Source organism: Macrotis lagotis, chromosome 1 (assembly GCF_037893015.1).
Source record: "Macrotis lagotis isolate mMagLag1 chromosome 1, bilby.v1.9.chrom.fasta, whole genome shotgun sequence".
Taxonomy (NCBI): domain Eukaryota; kingdom Metazoa; phylum Chordata; class Mammalia; order Peramelemorphia; family Peramelidae; genus Macrotis; species Macrotis lagotis.
In genome coordinates, this window is record NC_133658.1 from 602,565,457 (window position 1) to 602,581,242 (window position 15,786).

At 37.6% G+C, this 15,786-nt stretch overlaps 1 pseudogene; it reads right to left on the reverse strand.

The window, feature by feature from the left end:
- Nucleotides 1-8,760: 8,760 nt before the first annotated feature.
- LOC141505692 (aldehyde dehydrogenase family 16 member A1-like) lies at nucleotides 8,761-14,984 on the reverse strand (annotated as a pseudogene).
- Between the last annotated feature and the right edge of the window lie 802 nt (nucleotides 14,985-15,786).

Sequence of the window (15,786 nt, forward strand, 5' to 3'; positions counted from 1 at the left end):
AGCAGGGGTGCCTCTGCCAGATTGAGCATGTGAAGTCCATCCTTCAGTGCACTCAGTGAACAGCATGGTGGCAGCAGCTCAGATTTGCAAAAAAGGAAGCAGGCAGAGCTGGTAATCAGGAGCTGACAGGCAACTGAGCCTTGAGTGCTCAGCCTATGGAGGGAGTAGAGAGAGACTTCCAAGGTCTGTCCTCTGTAACTGGAACAGGTCTCTTGGGCTGTAAACACATTCAGATTCTGATTACAGTCTAGGCCCTGCATAGAACAGCAGGCCCCCCCCCATCTCAGCCCCGTGGCAGAGGGGTGCACCTATGGTCATTCACAGACCAGGAAGTAAGACAGAGATTCACACACTGAGATCCTTGATGGGGAGTGTGTCCCAACAATACTCAAAAGCTCAGGAAGCACCCCAAAATCAGTCCCATGTTGCAGAAATAAGTAAACAAAGAAAAAAAGAGGAACACCATTGTATATGATCCCAAGAAGGATCAAAATACTCAATCTGAAGATAAGGAAGTCCAAGCTCCTGCATCTAAAGACTCCAAGAAAAATAGAAATTAGGTTCAGGCTATTAGAGAGCTCAAAAAAGATTTTGAAAATCAAGTGAGGGAGATAGAAGAAAAATTTGGAAAAAATGAGAGAGATGCAGGAAAAAACATGAAAAGGAAGTCAGCAGCTTACTCAAAGAGATAAAAAAATGCTGAAGAAAATAGCATGTTAAAAATCAGCATTGGCCAAATGGACAACACAGTTCAAAAAGTTATTGGGGAGAAGACTTTAAAAAGCAAAATTGGACTGATGAAAAAGAAATAAGAAAGTTCTCTGAGAAAGGCAAATCCTTAAGATGTAGAATGGAATTAAAGGAAGCTTCTGACTTTACAATAAATCAAGATACAATACTTTAAAACCAAAAGAATGAATAATTAGAAGAAAATGTGAAACATCTCATTAAAAAACAACTGATCTGGAAAACAGATTCAGGAAAGATAATTTTAAAATTATTGGGATACCTGAAAGTCATGATCAGGAAAAGAGCCTTGACATCATTTTTTAAAGAATTCCTACAGGAAAATGGCCCAGAAATCCTAGAAGCAGAGGGCAAAATAGAAATTGAGAGAATCCACTGATCTCCCACCAGAAAGAGATCCAAAAAAAACAACCCCCAGGAATATTAGAGCCAAGTTCCAGAACTCCCAAGTCAAAGAGAAAATATTACAAGCAGCCAGAAGGACACAATCCAAATATTGTGGAGCTGCAGTCAGGATCATACAGGACTTAGCAGCAACTAGATTAAAGGCTCATAGGGCTAGGAATATAATATTATGCAAGGCAAAAGAGCTCAGAATGCAACTGAGAATCAACTACGCAGCAAAACTGAATGTCCTCTTCCTTGGAAAAAAAAGATGGACTTTCAGTGAACCAGGGGAATTTAAAATGTTCCTGTTAAAATGACCAGAGTTGAACAGAAAGTTTGATCTTCAAATGCAGGACTCAGGTGAAGTAAAGAGAGTGAAGGAGAAGCCTCAAATATGAGGGACTTAATGATGATGAACTATGTGTATTACTGCATAGAAAAATGATACTGATAATACTCATAAGAAATTTCTCATTTATTAGATCAGGTAGAAGGAGCTTTTATAGATGAAGCATAGGAGAGAACTGAATTTGAAGATATAATATATTGTATAAATGGAGTCAAAAGTTAAAAGGGAAATGTAAATGGAATAAGAAAAAGGAAAGATGGAATAGGCTAATATATTCAAATAATAAGATTATTTTTATTAAAATGAGTTATTGCAATGATATGGAGGGGGAAGTCAAGGGGGAATGAGGGGAAACTTTGCTCTTATCAGAGGTGGCTTGGAGAGGAAACAGAATATATACATATATATATATATATATATATATATATATATATATATATATATATATATATATATACTCAATGGGGTATAGACATCTAGAATAAGAAGGAGAAGATTAGGGGGACAATGTGAATGGAGGGATGTGAGTGATGGAGGAGAGGGTGGACCATGGGGGAGAGTGGTCAGATATAACACAATTTCTTTTTTACTTCTTGCAACAGGCTGGGATTGGATGGCTTGTCAGGGACCATGGGGCCAGTTGGTTGCTAGACATTAGGGTTGGTATGTGGGTACTTGTTGGTATCTTGGCCCCAGGACTGGTGTTCCTTCTGCTGTGCCATTCAACTACCCTACAGCATCTTTAAGAAGAATGACAGAATGAAAGGAGAGAGAAAATATAGTATATGGTAGTGAGGAAGTACCAATGGAGGGAGTTGTGATCAGCAATGACAACAGTGGAAAATTATGGAAGTAGCTTTTGTGATGGTGTTATCATACAGAAAGCGATCCACCTGCGATAGAGTTGGTGGTGTTGGAACACAGACTGAAGACATTTATTATTATTATTATTATTATTATTATTATTATTATTATTATTATTATTATTATTATCATTATCATCATTATTTTTGGTGGGGGGTTGCAGGGAAAGTGGGATTGGGTGACTTGCCCAGGGCTGCATAGTTGGGTGATTGTTTGGTATCTGAGGCCGGATTGGAACCTGGGTGCTCCAGTGTCCAAGTTTGGTGCTCTGTCCACTGTGTCTGCCACCTAGCTGCCATTATTATTATTATTATTATTATTATTATTATTTCATTTTTCCTTTTTTTGTTTTTTGCAGGGCCATGGGGTTGGGGTAGTTTGTCCAGGGTCACACAGCTGGGTAGTTATTGGGAGTTTGGGACTGGACTTGAGCTTGGGTGCTCCTGGCTCCAGGCCAGTGCTCTGTCCACTGAGTGCCACCTAGCTGCTATTATTATTATTATTATTATTATTATTATTATTATTATTATTAATTTTGATTTTTTCTCTTTCCTTTACTTTATTGCTCATGAGGGTCTATATTTTGGGGGGAGGGGTATTATTTTTTGGTATAGGATATGAGGTGTTGCTCTAATCCAAATTTCTTCCATTTCCTGTTACTGAACCTATTCTATCCCACTGATCCACCACTCTGTTTCTATAGTCAATACCAGGCAGTTTTGATGATTTGTGCTTTATAATATAATTTAATTTTATATCTGGTATGGGTAAACCACCCTCTTTTGCACTTTTTCATTGAATTCCTGGAAATTCTTGACTTTTTATTTCTCTTTATGAATTTGCTTGCAGATTTTTCTAATTCATTAAAGTATTTTTTTTGAATTTTGATTGGTTGAACGCTAAATAGGGAGTTTAGTTTTGGTAGAATTGTTGTTTTTATTATATTAGTTCAACCCATCCATGAGCATTTGATGTTTGTCCAGTTATTTAAATATGATTTTATTTTGTGAGAAGTATTTTGTAACTGGCTTCAAAAAGTTTTTGAGTCTGCCTTGGCTGTTAGACAACCAGGTATTTTTATCTTTTCTGAGGTTATTTTGAATGAGATTTTACTTTCTAGCTCTTTTGACTCTATCTTGCTAAGCATTTATAGAAATGTTGAGTATTTATAAAGGTTTATTTTATATCCTCTGACTTTGCTAAAGTTGCTAATTAGTTCTAGTAGTTTTTTGGATGATTTTTTGGGGGGATTCTCTAGTTATAGCATCATGTCATCTGCAAAGATAGTGGAGAGAAGACAGGCACTGTGTTAAGTTCTCTTGGTGTTCCCACAGAAATAACATGAAAGAAACCTCTTAACAGAAACTTGATCGACAAAACCCAGAAAAAGATGAATTACTCTATTTCTTAACCAATATCATCAGTTTTGCTGACTGCCATTTTATAGTATAGTTTTAGATCTGGTAACCCTAATCCACTTTCCTTTAAATTTTTTATTAGTTCCCTTGTTATTCTTGTCCTTTTGTTGCTCCAGATGAATTTTATTACTACTTTTTCTAGTCCAATAAAGTAGTTATTTGGTAGTTTGATTGATAGAGCACTGAATAAGCAATTTAATTTGGGTAGAATTGTCATTTTTATTATATTAGTTTGACCTAATCATGAGCATTTGAAAATTTTCCCATTATTTTGATCTGACTTTATTTGTGCTTTATAATTGTGTTCATACAGTTTCTGGGGTTATCTTGAAAGGTGGATTCCCAAGTATTTATTATTGTCTATAGTTATTTTAATTGGAATTTCTCTTTCTGTCTCTTGCTCTTGGGCCTTGTTATTCATTTATAGAAATACTAAAGATTAATATGTATTTATTTTACATTCTGTATTTTGCTGAATTTGTTATTGTTTCAAGGAATTTTTTGATGATTTTCTCCAGTTCTCCAGGATACCATCATATCATCTGCAAAGAGTGAAAGTTTTGCTTCTTCAATGCCAATTCTGATTTTTTCAATTTCTTTTTCTTCTTTTATTGCTACTGTTAGCATTTTTAATACTATGTTGAATAATAATGGTGGCAATGGGTATCTTTATTTCACCCCTGATTTTATTTGAAATGTCCTGTTTATTCTCATCATATATAAAATTTATTGCTGATTTTGGATAGATACTATTTATTATTTTAAGGAAAACTCCATTTATTCCTAAACTTTCAAGGGTTTTTAATAGGAATGGATGTTGTATTTTTTCAAAAGATTTTCAGAACCTATAGATATAATCACATGATTTCTGTTGGTCTTGCTATTGATGTGTTTAATTATGTTGTTTACCAACTGTTAAACCATTCCTTCCTGCCTCTTATAAATCCTACTGTATCATGGTGTATTATCCTAGTAATCACTAGTTGTAGTCTCATTGCTAAAATCTAATTTAAGAATTTGCATCAATATTCATTAGCGAGATTGGTCTATAGTTTCATTGTCTGTTTTGGTTCTTCCTGGTTTAGGAATCAGCACTATGTTTGGGTCATAAAAGGAATTTGACAGAACTCCTTCCTCTCCTATTTTTAAAAATAGTTTATGTAAAATAGGAATTAAACGTTCCTTAAATGTTTGGTAGAATTCACTTGTATGGGGCAGCTAGGTGCCACAGTGGATAGAGCATTGGCCCTGGAGTCAGGAGTACCTGAGTTCAAATATGGCCTCAGACACTTAATAATTACCTAGCTGTATGGCCTTGGGCAAGCCACTTAACCCCCATTTGTATTGCAAAAAAAAAAAAACCTAAAAAAAATAAATAGAATTCACTTGTAAATCCATCTGGACTTGAGACTTTTTTTTAGGGAGATTATTGAGGGTTTCTTCAATTTATTTTTCTGTAATGGGGTTGAGTACTTTATTTCTTCTAATGTTAATCTAAGCCATTGTATTCATCTATTGTGTTCATGTTATCCAATGTATTGGAAAACAGTTCAGCAAAGTAGTTCAAATTATCTCTAATTTCCTCCTCATTAGTAGTTAATTTATCCTTTTCATTTTTGATACTGGTATTTTGGTTATCTTTCTTTTTTCTTAATCAGGTCAACCAAATATTTTTCTATTTTATAGGTTTTTTTTAATAAAACCAATTCTTATTTTTTTATGAGATTTATGGTTTTGTTTTTTGTACATTTTTAAAAGTTCTTTTTCTTGCTTTCAATTTTATTAATATATGCCTTGATTTTTACAATATCTAATTTGCTATTTAATTGATGATCTTTAATTTTCTTTTTCCTAGTATTTTTTTATTGCATTCCCAATTCATTGGTCTTCTCTTTCTCATTATATTCATCTAAGCATTTAGAGCTATAAAGTTTCTCCTCAAAACTTCCTTGGCTGCATCCCATCAATTTTGGCATGATATCACTTGATTTTCATTTTATTGAATATAATCATTGCTTATTTCTATTATTTGCTATATGATCCACCCATTATTTAAGATAAAGTTATTTAATTTCCAATTAGTTCTTGATTTGTTTTTCAATGGCCCGTTATTACATGTAATTTTTATTGCACCATGGTCTGAGAAGTGTTTATTTATTATTTCTTCCTTTCTGCATTTGATTATAAAGTTTCTTTGCCCTAGTACAGGGTCAATTTTGGCATTGGTGCCATGTACTACTGAGAAAAAGGTATATTCTTTTCTATCCCCATTAAATTTTCACCAGAGGTCAATTATATCTAAGATTCTATCTACCTACTTAAACTTCATTTTTGTTTATTTTGTTGTTAGATTTATATAGTTCTGAGAGAGGGAATTTGAGGTCTCCCATTACTAAAGTTTTGTCATCTATGTCTGCTTTTAATTCACTCAGCTTTTCCTCTAGTAATTTGCATGCTATACCATTAGGTGCATACATGCTTAGTAAAGATATAGCTTCATTACCAATGGTGCCTTTTAAGAAGATGTAGTTTGCTTGCTTTTCCCTTTTAGTGAGCTTGATTTTGTTTTTAATTTATCTGAGATTAGGATCTCTACCCTAGATTTTTTTTTACTTCAGCTGAGGCATAATATATTTTGCTCCAGACTTTTACTTTTACTTTTGCTTTGCTTCAAGTGTCTTTCTTGTAAACAACATTTTGTAACATTCTGGTTTTTAATCCATTTTGCTAGCTGATTCTGTTTTATGGTACAGTTCATCCCATTCACATTTTTAGTTAAGATTACTAATTCTGTATTTACCTCCATACTATCTTTCTTTATATTTCTCTTTCCTTTTCTCTTATTCCTCTTCTCCAAAATTTTACTTCATTTCCCCTTTGACTTTTAAAAATTTAACTTTCAATTAATTTATCCTTCTTTTGCCTTCAATTTTATCAGTACCTTCTTCCCTTATCTTTCCCTTTCCCAGTTCTCCCTTCCCAGTAGATTAGGTTAGATTTTTAGATGCAAATGGGATTGTATCTTATTCCCTATTTTGAATATGTATCTATTGAATAGAATTTACTCAACATTCACATTATCCCTTCTTTCCCTCAAAATTATAAATCTTTTTTCCTCTTCCCTTGGTGCCATTTATTGCGCTAATTCTATTAATCATGTAACATCAGTCACAGTTTGATTATTTGATTGCTTTATATTCATATTGTGATCAAGGTATCATCACAGATTTTTGCTTGATTGCTTGATAACCAGCATTGTTTCAAATTGCATCAAATTATAATTATATTTATTTATTAACTTAACCCTCTTTTCAAGTATCTTTCAAGTACACACAATCTTCCTCAGGAACCAAAGCATCATCCAAAGCCATATCATTTCTTGAACTATTTGAGCCCCACCCCAGGCCTATTTTTTCTCACACATTACCCCCTCCACCTCTCCCACCCAGCATCAGGGCATTTAAACCCTTATTTACTGAAACAAGTCCTATTTTCTTTTTCACCTCCCCAACCAGGATACTTAAGCCCTTTTTAAGTGAAGCAATGCCTATTTTCTTTCACACCTCTCCCCTCCCACCCAGGGAACTTAACACCTTGTTAAGTGAAGGAAGGATTATTCTCTCTACCACTTTGCACCCCCCTGCTCACCCAGGTACTTCACTCCTTGTTACATGAAGCAAGGGTTAAGTCAAACCCTGGTCTAATCAACTGCAAGAATCTTAAAGATCTCTAAGTACTGGGATTCTCTGATTCTCTCATCTGAGAACTTTACAAATGATTTTAAATTACAGAGACACTGACTCAAGACCTCACAGTTTATGATACCCTCATTGGGCAAAGTGTTATGTACAGTAGGATTAAAGTTTATCAAAGAATAATAAACACTTATGTTTAAAGCTAACTCCTCTGCTTTCCTTCAGGACTTTTTTGTCTGAAATATGTCATCTTGGACCTCTTCATTGGAGAAATAAGTTCCAATTATACCCATATCCTTTAAGGTTCATTCTCTTCTAACATGTTCTATCCTTTATTTATCCTAAGAGAATCAAAGTTCTAAAGAATTAGAAGTGTTATAACTTCTCTTTGAGGGTTACATACAATTTGATGATTTTGAACAAAATTTGTTTTGTTTTGTTTTTTCCTTCCCCTTTTCATTTACTTTTTTATGAAACTCTTCAGGTTTTTTGGGGGGAAGGTGATTGAATTTTCTGTTTAGTTCTGGTCTTTTTGTCAGGAAATTCTGGAAGTCCTCTAATTTGTTGAACATCCATCTTTTACCCCTGACAATATATGCTGAATTTTGCAAGGTAGTACATTATATTCTAGGTTGTCATCCTAGGCCCTTTGCTCTCTGAAATATGCTATTCCAGGTCTTCTGATAGTTCAGTGTTGAGGCTGATAGGTTCTGTGTGAGTCTGATTATGTTTCCTTTGTATTTCAATTGTTTTCTTTCTTCTGCTTGTAATATTCTCTCCTTTATTTGAGGGTTCTGGAATTTAACTATTACAGTCCATGGAGTTTTTATTCTAGGGGTCTCTTTCTGGAAGAGGTTTTTGTGGATTTTTTCAATGGTATTTAATATTATCTTGTTCTAGTAAATTTGGACAGTTCTCCCCTTTTAATTTCTTGCATTATGTTTTCCAGATTCTTTTTTTGGCACAGGCTTTCTGGTGGTCCAATGATTCATACATTTTCTCTCCTGCTTCTATATTTTTGGGTCATCCATTTTTCCTAAAAGGCACTTTACATTTTCTTCTATTTTTTCATCCTTTTCACTTTGTTTGAATGATTCTTGTATTCTTGGAGATTCATTTGTTTCTATTTGTTCGACTTTAATTTTTAGGATTTTATTTTCTTCAATTGGTTTTTGTGTTTCCTTTTCCAGTTATTTTTACTTTTTACAGTGGTGATTTTTTGGGGGGGGGGGTCAGATTGTTTATTGGTGGGGGGAAAGAGGCAAGCCACAATGAAGGGACAGGTGTGGCATTGGGGGGCTCAGATATCTCCCAAAGACAGCCAGAGTGCCTTGGTACAGGCTGCCCAAAGGCCCAGCTCAGCTCCAGTTCCTTCTGTTTCTGGATCCCACAAATGGCTCTGACTCTTGTTCACCTAGATTGCCTTGAGGTTCCCAGCTGAGGCCCATTCCACATAGCAGGAACCCTGGGCAGAGCTGAAATATCACAAGGCAGGGATGTCCTGGTGAAGAGCAGGTGAGGTGGTGCCATTCCTGTGTTACCACATTCACCAGCTTGGATGGGAGCAGGCAGGCCATGTCCTGGAAGAACTGGAGGGCCAGCAGTGGACAGGCCCCTCTGGGCACCACAATGATGGCATTGCCATGGGCCAAAGCTGGGGCAAGGAGAGACACAAAGGTGAGCAGGAGTCACTCCTCTGGGCAGACTATGCCCAGAACTCCCCAGGCCTCACGAAGGCACAGAAATGGTCCTTGGTTTCCCATGCTGTGTAGGCTGGCTCCTTGGGCATGGATCTGTGCTCCCTAGGCCTGCAGGTGGGCCATGCTCAGCCCCACTTCAGCCTGGACATCCTTCAGATCGACACCCATCACCTTGATGAGTTGTTCAGCGAGGGGCTCGCTCCTCTGGGATAGTGCATTGGCCAGCACCCACAGGGCTGAGGCCTGGCACCTTGGTACCCGATTGGACCAGAGGGGCAGTGCCTGGTGAGCTGCTTCCATGGCTGCTCAGATGTCCTTAGCACCACCATCAACCACATAGGCATAGATTTGGCCTTTGGAGCCCAGGATGGACCTGAAGGAGAGGCTGGAAGGATTCTGGAAGTGGCCAGCCAGAAAGAGGCCATTGGCACACACTTGCAGAAAGCAGGGGTGGTGGTGAGGCCTGCTCCAGCTCCATCTTCCTTGGAATCGCCTTCTGAGGCATGAGCAGGAGGGACCATCCTGAGGCAGTGCCAGGGCAGGATGGCATGATGGGGGCTGCAGACAGTCCAAACTTGTCATAGTCCACGAATTCTGAGGGCTCCCCTGACAGGGGTGGGAGGCCTGCAGGGCACAGGTACTCATAGAGACCATCAGGGCCCCCATGCCAGCATGACCCATTCTCCTTGCAGCCACCTATGGGGACAGCTGTCCTTGAGTCCATGGGCATTGATTCAAACTGTGCCCATTTGGAGTTTGTAGGATAGGTCCAGAGCCAAAGTGAGCTGCTCACTCCACACACACTGGTGCTTCTCCAAAGAGGGGTACCATTGGCTAGAGCCAGCACCTCCTTTGCTGTGCAGAAGGGGGAAGAGCACAACCATGGGCCACTGCACCTTGGCCTGAGTGCACAGACTTGCTAGAGCCAGACCCAGGATCAGTGTTGGGGAACAGAAGGAGGTGCTTGGGGGGGACACTTCCAAATTGGAATATCTGGGCCCTTTGGCTCTGGGCTTCCTGGATATACTTCTGGGCTTTTCCCCAGGCAGCCTCCCTAGGGCTACCCATGTCCACAGCTACAACGAGGCTCCGGCCTTGCCGCACCACACACATGCGAGCCTTCAGTTTGCACAGGACCCGTTCCCACTCACACACATGCACCAGAAGCTGCAGCCCCCCTGGGCTGCAGTCAGACCAGATCGCATCCACCACTCCTTCAACTGCCGAATGAATCCAGGTCCACGGTGTCCGTGATCACCATCAGAGACTCTGTGCCGAAGTTCAAGGAGAGCTTGGTACAGCTTCTGGCCAGGGCCATCTGCAGGGCCTTGCCCTCCTTCACAGTTCCACAGAAGGCTATCTTGGCAATACCTGGCTAGGTGGGCAGAAGGGTCTCTGGAGAGGTAACTCCCGTGATCACATTGAGGACCCCTGCAGGCAGCCCAGCCTCCTCACTCAGCTGAGCCATGAGTAGCAGGGTCAGAGAGCCCGGGCCTCCGAGGACCACTAAGGTATATCCCATGGCCAGGGCCAGGCAGATTCTCCACGTCATTGCAATGAAGGAGAACAAAGAAGGAAGAATGATGAGCACCACTCCCATGGCTTCCCATTGGGACAGGGCCAGCTCCTGCGTCTGGGGCCAGCAAGCATGGTATTGCTGCAGCTGACGGGCCAGAGGAATGTCCCCGTTGCGGATCTCATGTACCACCCGGCCAGATGCCAGGGCCTCCAGAATCCACAGAAGTTTCTGATGCTTTTTCATTGTGGTCAGGCTTGAGTCATCCCAGGGAGCCATTTCCACCCTTCGAAGGCCTGCTGAGCCACTTCCATAGCCAAAGCCACATCTTCTCTCTTGGCCTGGAAGCAGTTGGTTAGGAACTCACCTGAGGAGGGGTCCCTACAAGGGACTGTGCCTTGGCCGGTTGGTTTCTGCCACTTTCTGTTCACAAAGTGGCTCAGGTTTAAGACCTGAGAGTCCAGCCAGGCCTGAGCCAGTGAGGCGCTCTTGCGCAGAGGCCTGTACTCCAGGGCATAGAAGATGTCCTGGGGGTGTGGCACCCCTCAGGATGCCAGCTGGGTGCCTGCTGCCATGGTGCTGGCCCACCCACAGGCTGCAGCGCTCCTCCGAGCAGACTCTGGAGGCTTATTCAGGACACTGGAGGGAGCGCTGGCTAGGCGCCACCTCCACTGTGGTGTGCCCCACCTCCCCAGGAGATTTCTTAGGTCAATTTTTCATAATTTTTCTACAATACATTCATTTCTTTTTTTTCCATTTTTCTTCTTCCTCTTTTCTTTGGAATTTTTTCTTTTAGGTTTTTGAGAGGCAAATGGGGTTAAGTGGCTTGCCCAAGGCGACATAGCTAGGTAATTATTAAATGTCTGAGACTGGATTTGAACTCAGGTACTCCTGACTCCAAGGCCAGTGCTTTATCCACTATGCCACCTAGCCACCCCTTTTTCTTTGGTTTTTGAATTTTTTTTAAGCTCTGTATATAAGTCCAATTTACAGATTGTTTTCATACTTCCCCATGAGTGATTTTTCACACTTCTTCAGACATGGTATTGCTGTCATCTTTTTCCTATAAAGTAGTTTTCTATAGTGAGCACTCTTTTAGCTTTTTTTGTTCATCTTTGTTGTCATAGTTCTGCTCCTGGGGTATAGGGAGTATATATCTAAGCATTTTTCTTTTTTGCTGGGGATGCAGTCTGATACCTGGCTTGTTGTTAATCAAGATGTTGCCTATGCAGTCCAGGTCTTACCTTTGCAGAGATTTTTTTTTTCCTCCTTCATGTTCAGGTTCTGATTTAACAGTATTTTGTTTCTAATCCAGTCCTGTCTTTTTTCCTGATGTTTTCAGGGTTCAGATGTTTTTTGGGGTTGGGATCCTCCATGCTGGCTTGCTATCTAACTGCTAAGAACTTTGCTATTATTAAGTTGCCAATCTTGGATTGAACTGTAGCTAAAAACCTCTTGCTGGCTTTCTTTGTTCTCCTGCCTCCTAGACTTTCCTTCCCCTTTTCCTCCAAAGAGACAAACCGTCACTGAAGATCCTCCATGATATCTACAGTTGAAAACTTTTTTGAATTTTTTCTTTTTCTTGGTGGAATTTGTAGTATGAATGTCAAAGTAGAGGCTTCATTTATCTTTGGTAGAGAAAAGCTCCGAAAGCATGTTAGCTTCACACAGCCATCTTGGCTCCATCTCGAAGTCTGTAGAGGGTATTTTCAATTAATTCAAGTGATGTTTCTTATCAGTCATTCTCCTGATCTTAAGCTTCTTAAGTATTTCCTTGTAAAAATTAATTGATGCACTATTTTAGTAAGAGACATTCTTAGTCCCTGTTACCTTTTCATATGTCTTCTTAATAAAATTGGCCCTAGAAGAGAAAAATTATAATGCATGGGAAAAAGAACTAGATACTGTAAAAATGGTAGAAATGTTGTACACAGGGAGCTTAGAATCCCACTTTCCAATTGTCCACATTATGAGAATCTAAATCACCTTTAACTTAAACAATGACAGATCCATTAGGTATTATTTAGACTCCCCGGATCCTCTACTCATTCATTTGTCTGCTTCGAATTATCTCTCTTTTATTATAATTCCATGTATTACTTCCCTTTATACTTTTTTAATTTTCCATTAAAATCGACTTGTTTCCTGTTCCCCAAACTAATTTACTCCTATTATTTTTATATTTACCTAAATTGTCCTGCATGACTGGAATGGATGCTTTTCTTACCATCTCTTAGAGATCCTAACATAGTACTCACTTAAGGTAGCACCTAATGGTCCCATTGTTAATGTTCTTGTGCTCTTGCATTTAATGTGATTTCACTTAACTGTGTAGAAGTTCTAACCCTCTGGTTAAGATAAGAGATAAAACCTTTGACTTGGAGTTAGAAGGAAACTTTGTGTTTGAATTCTGGTCTCAGATGTGTCTAACTGTGGGCAAATGACTTAGTCAATTTTAGCCTTCATCTCTTTATCTGTAAAATGAATATAATAATATAATATATTCTATAGAGTTTTGGAGAAAAACAAAAATTACATTTAAAAAAAATATTATTTCTCTGAATCAGTGAAAATGTGCTTCTTTCTTACCCAGTCCAAATCCACCTCCACCTCTAAACTGAGAACACAAGAAAAAGAAATCAAATGTATTATCAATCAAAACAAATTTATACATTGGCCATGTTAAAAACATGTATCTTTTTGCTTTCTAAGTCCTTGACCTCTCTAACAAGCAGTAGGTAGCATGAATCAGCATTACTTTTATAGAATCCTGATTGATTGTTTTGTTGATAAGACTTCACAAAATATCACTTCATCGAATTTATTGACTGTAACTTGTTCAGTCTTTACCCAATTTATGAACACTCATTCATTAGATCATTCTTTGCTATCTCAAAAGATAAATATTTATATATATATATGTGTGTATATGTATACACACACACACACACACACATATATATATATATATATATATATATTATTTCCACTGAGATTTAGTTTTGTTTAAGACTTTTTCCCCCTTGTTGCCTTCCTTACTTTCACCACCTTCTTCACTTCCATTTTTATTTTCCTATTAAGTGAAATGGATTATTTTTCATTCAGCTCTGTGCATTTGTGCATTTAGATGAGTGAGGTGCAACTATCACTTTTTCCTTGATGCCCTTCCTCCCTTTTTGTATAAATATTTATTTGTGTACTCTGATTATGTGTGATATTTTTTTAATCTTTCTTTCTTTTTCTCCTAGTGTATTATTCTTCCCCCCTCTTTTAAGTCTTTACTTATTATAATTAAAATATAACAGAATCATTCCCAGGTCTTCTCTACTGGAATTTCCCCAATTAATCCTGATGATGATAGATAGATTTTAGAAATAACATAAGTAACAACTTGTCATATCTTAATACAAATAGTTTGTTCTTATTTAGTCTCCTTTCTCACTGTTTATACATGTTTATCTTTTTTATACTTCTTATACTTTATCTTTTTATACTTCATACTTGTTAATCATGTTGGAATTTCAACATTGCTCATCTTTTCATCAAGAATATTTGGAAAACTTTAATTTAAAAAAATGTCCTTTCATTCCTTTTGTAGAATGATAATGAATTTGAATAGGAAAATTATTATTGGCTATAAGCTCATAGCCTTTTTTTTGGACTACACTGCTTTATGGCAGTGTTTGCTGGATAGTACATGATATCAATTACAGCTCCTTTGTATTCAAATGATTACTTTCTGACTGCCTACATATTCTTTCACATGGCCTGGAATCTCTGAATTTTGGTTAAGATATTTCTAGGATTTTTAATGTAATTTAATTTTTCAGGAGATGACAAGAGGGTTCTTTCTATGTTCATTTTTCCTTTTGAATTTAGAGATCTGAGCAATTTTCTTTTAAGATTTCTAAAATATGATGACTAGTTTTTTATGTTTATAATGCTTTGATAGTCCACTCTTGATTTTTTTTATCCTTCATCTGTTTTCCAATGATTTTGCTTGGAAATATACACTGCATTTTCTTCTTTCAGCCTTTGACTATGTATTAAAATTTCTCATTGCTTAATGAAGTTATTGGCTTCTATTTCATATATTCTAATTTGCAAAGAGTTTTTTTACTTGTTCAAGGTTTTATATTCTTATGCCAAGCTGTTAATTCTCTTTCTAATTTTTTCTTTCATTATTTTCATTTTTTTTACATTTTTTCTCAGATACTCTCATTCTATTTATTAAAAAGTTTAAACTTACTTCATCTTTTCCAGAAATTTTAGTTGAATTTGAGCCCAAACTGTTTTTCTGTGAGTCATTGTGTCTACATGTTTTAAAGTAATTTTCTTCTGTTTGTGCCTTGAACATTTTTGCCACCATAACAGTTCATTATTGTGTAGGTATTGTTTATTTTTTGCTCATTTTTCATGCATTATTTCTTGACTTTGGATTGATCTTTGGGTTGTGACTCTCCTACCCTTCTGGAGGGAAAGCATGGCCTAAGTGCTCTTGCTATTTTCTTAGAAGAATTGAATGTGTTTTATTCCAAATTTTATAGACAGATTGATGTCTTGCAATCTTTTAGTTCTATCTATCTGATCCTGGGCAAAGTCTGATTTTTTAGGACTGGTTTAAGCTCTTCAATGTCCTGATCTTAGAGTGGCTCTGTGAAAATATAGAGTTCTAGATTCTGCTCCTATAAGCCAATGGGATAACTCTATTGTTCCAAAGTAGCAGAATTAGAGTCTCCCCATTGGTCTGAATTCCTTGCCTCCTTCAAATTAGGTTAGATGCTCGAAGTGAGTCCTTGATCTGAGCTTAAGGTCTAAATCCTACTATAGCTGCTCTCACTGCTGACTTCTGAAATCCCTCCATGTTCATTATATTTCCAAATGTTTTCCTGCCTAGGAAAAAGCAACACTATATTTATAATTATATTTCAGATCTCCTTCTCACTTTGTCCTAGATGTGTGATCTAGGATTACATTATTAATTACAGAGCTATTCCTATTGAAGTGTCCTAGTGTTATAGAGATGCTCCAATATGAGTCTCAGAGCTCTTTTATTGTTGGTATGCAGTCTATTCCTAGTCAAAAAAGTGTTCCTTTAATTCAAGCACTC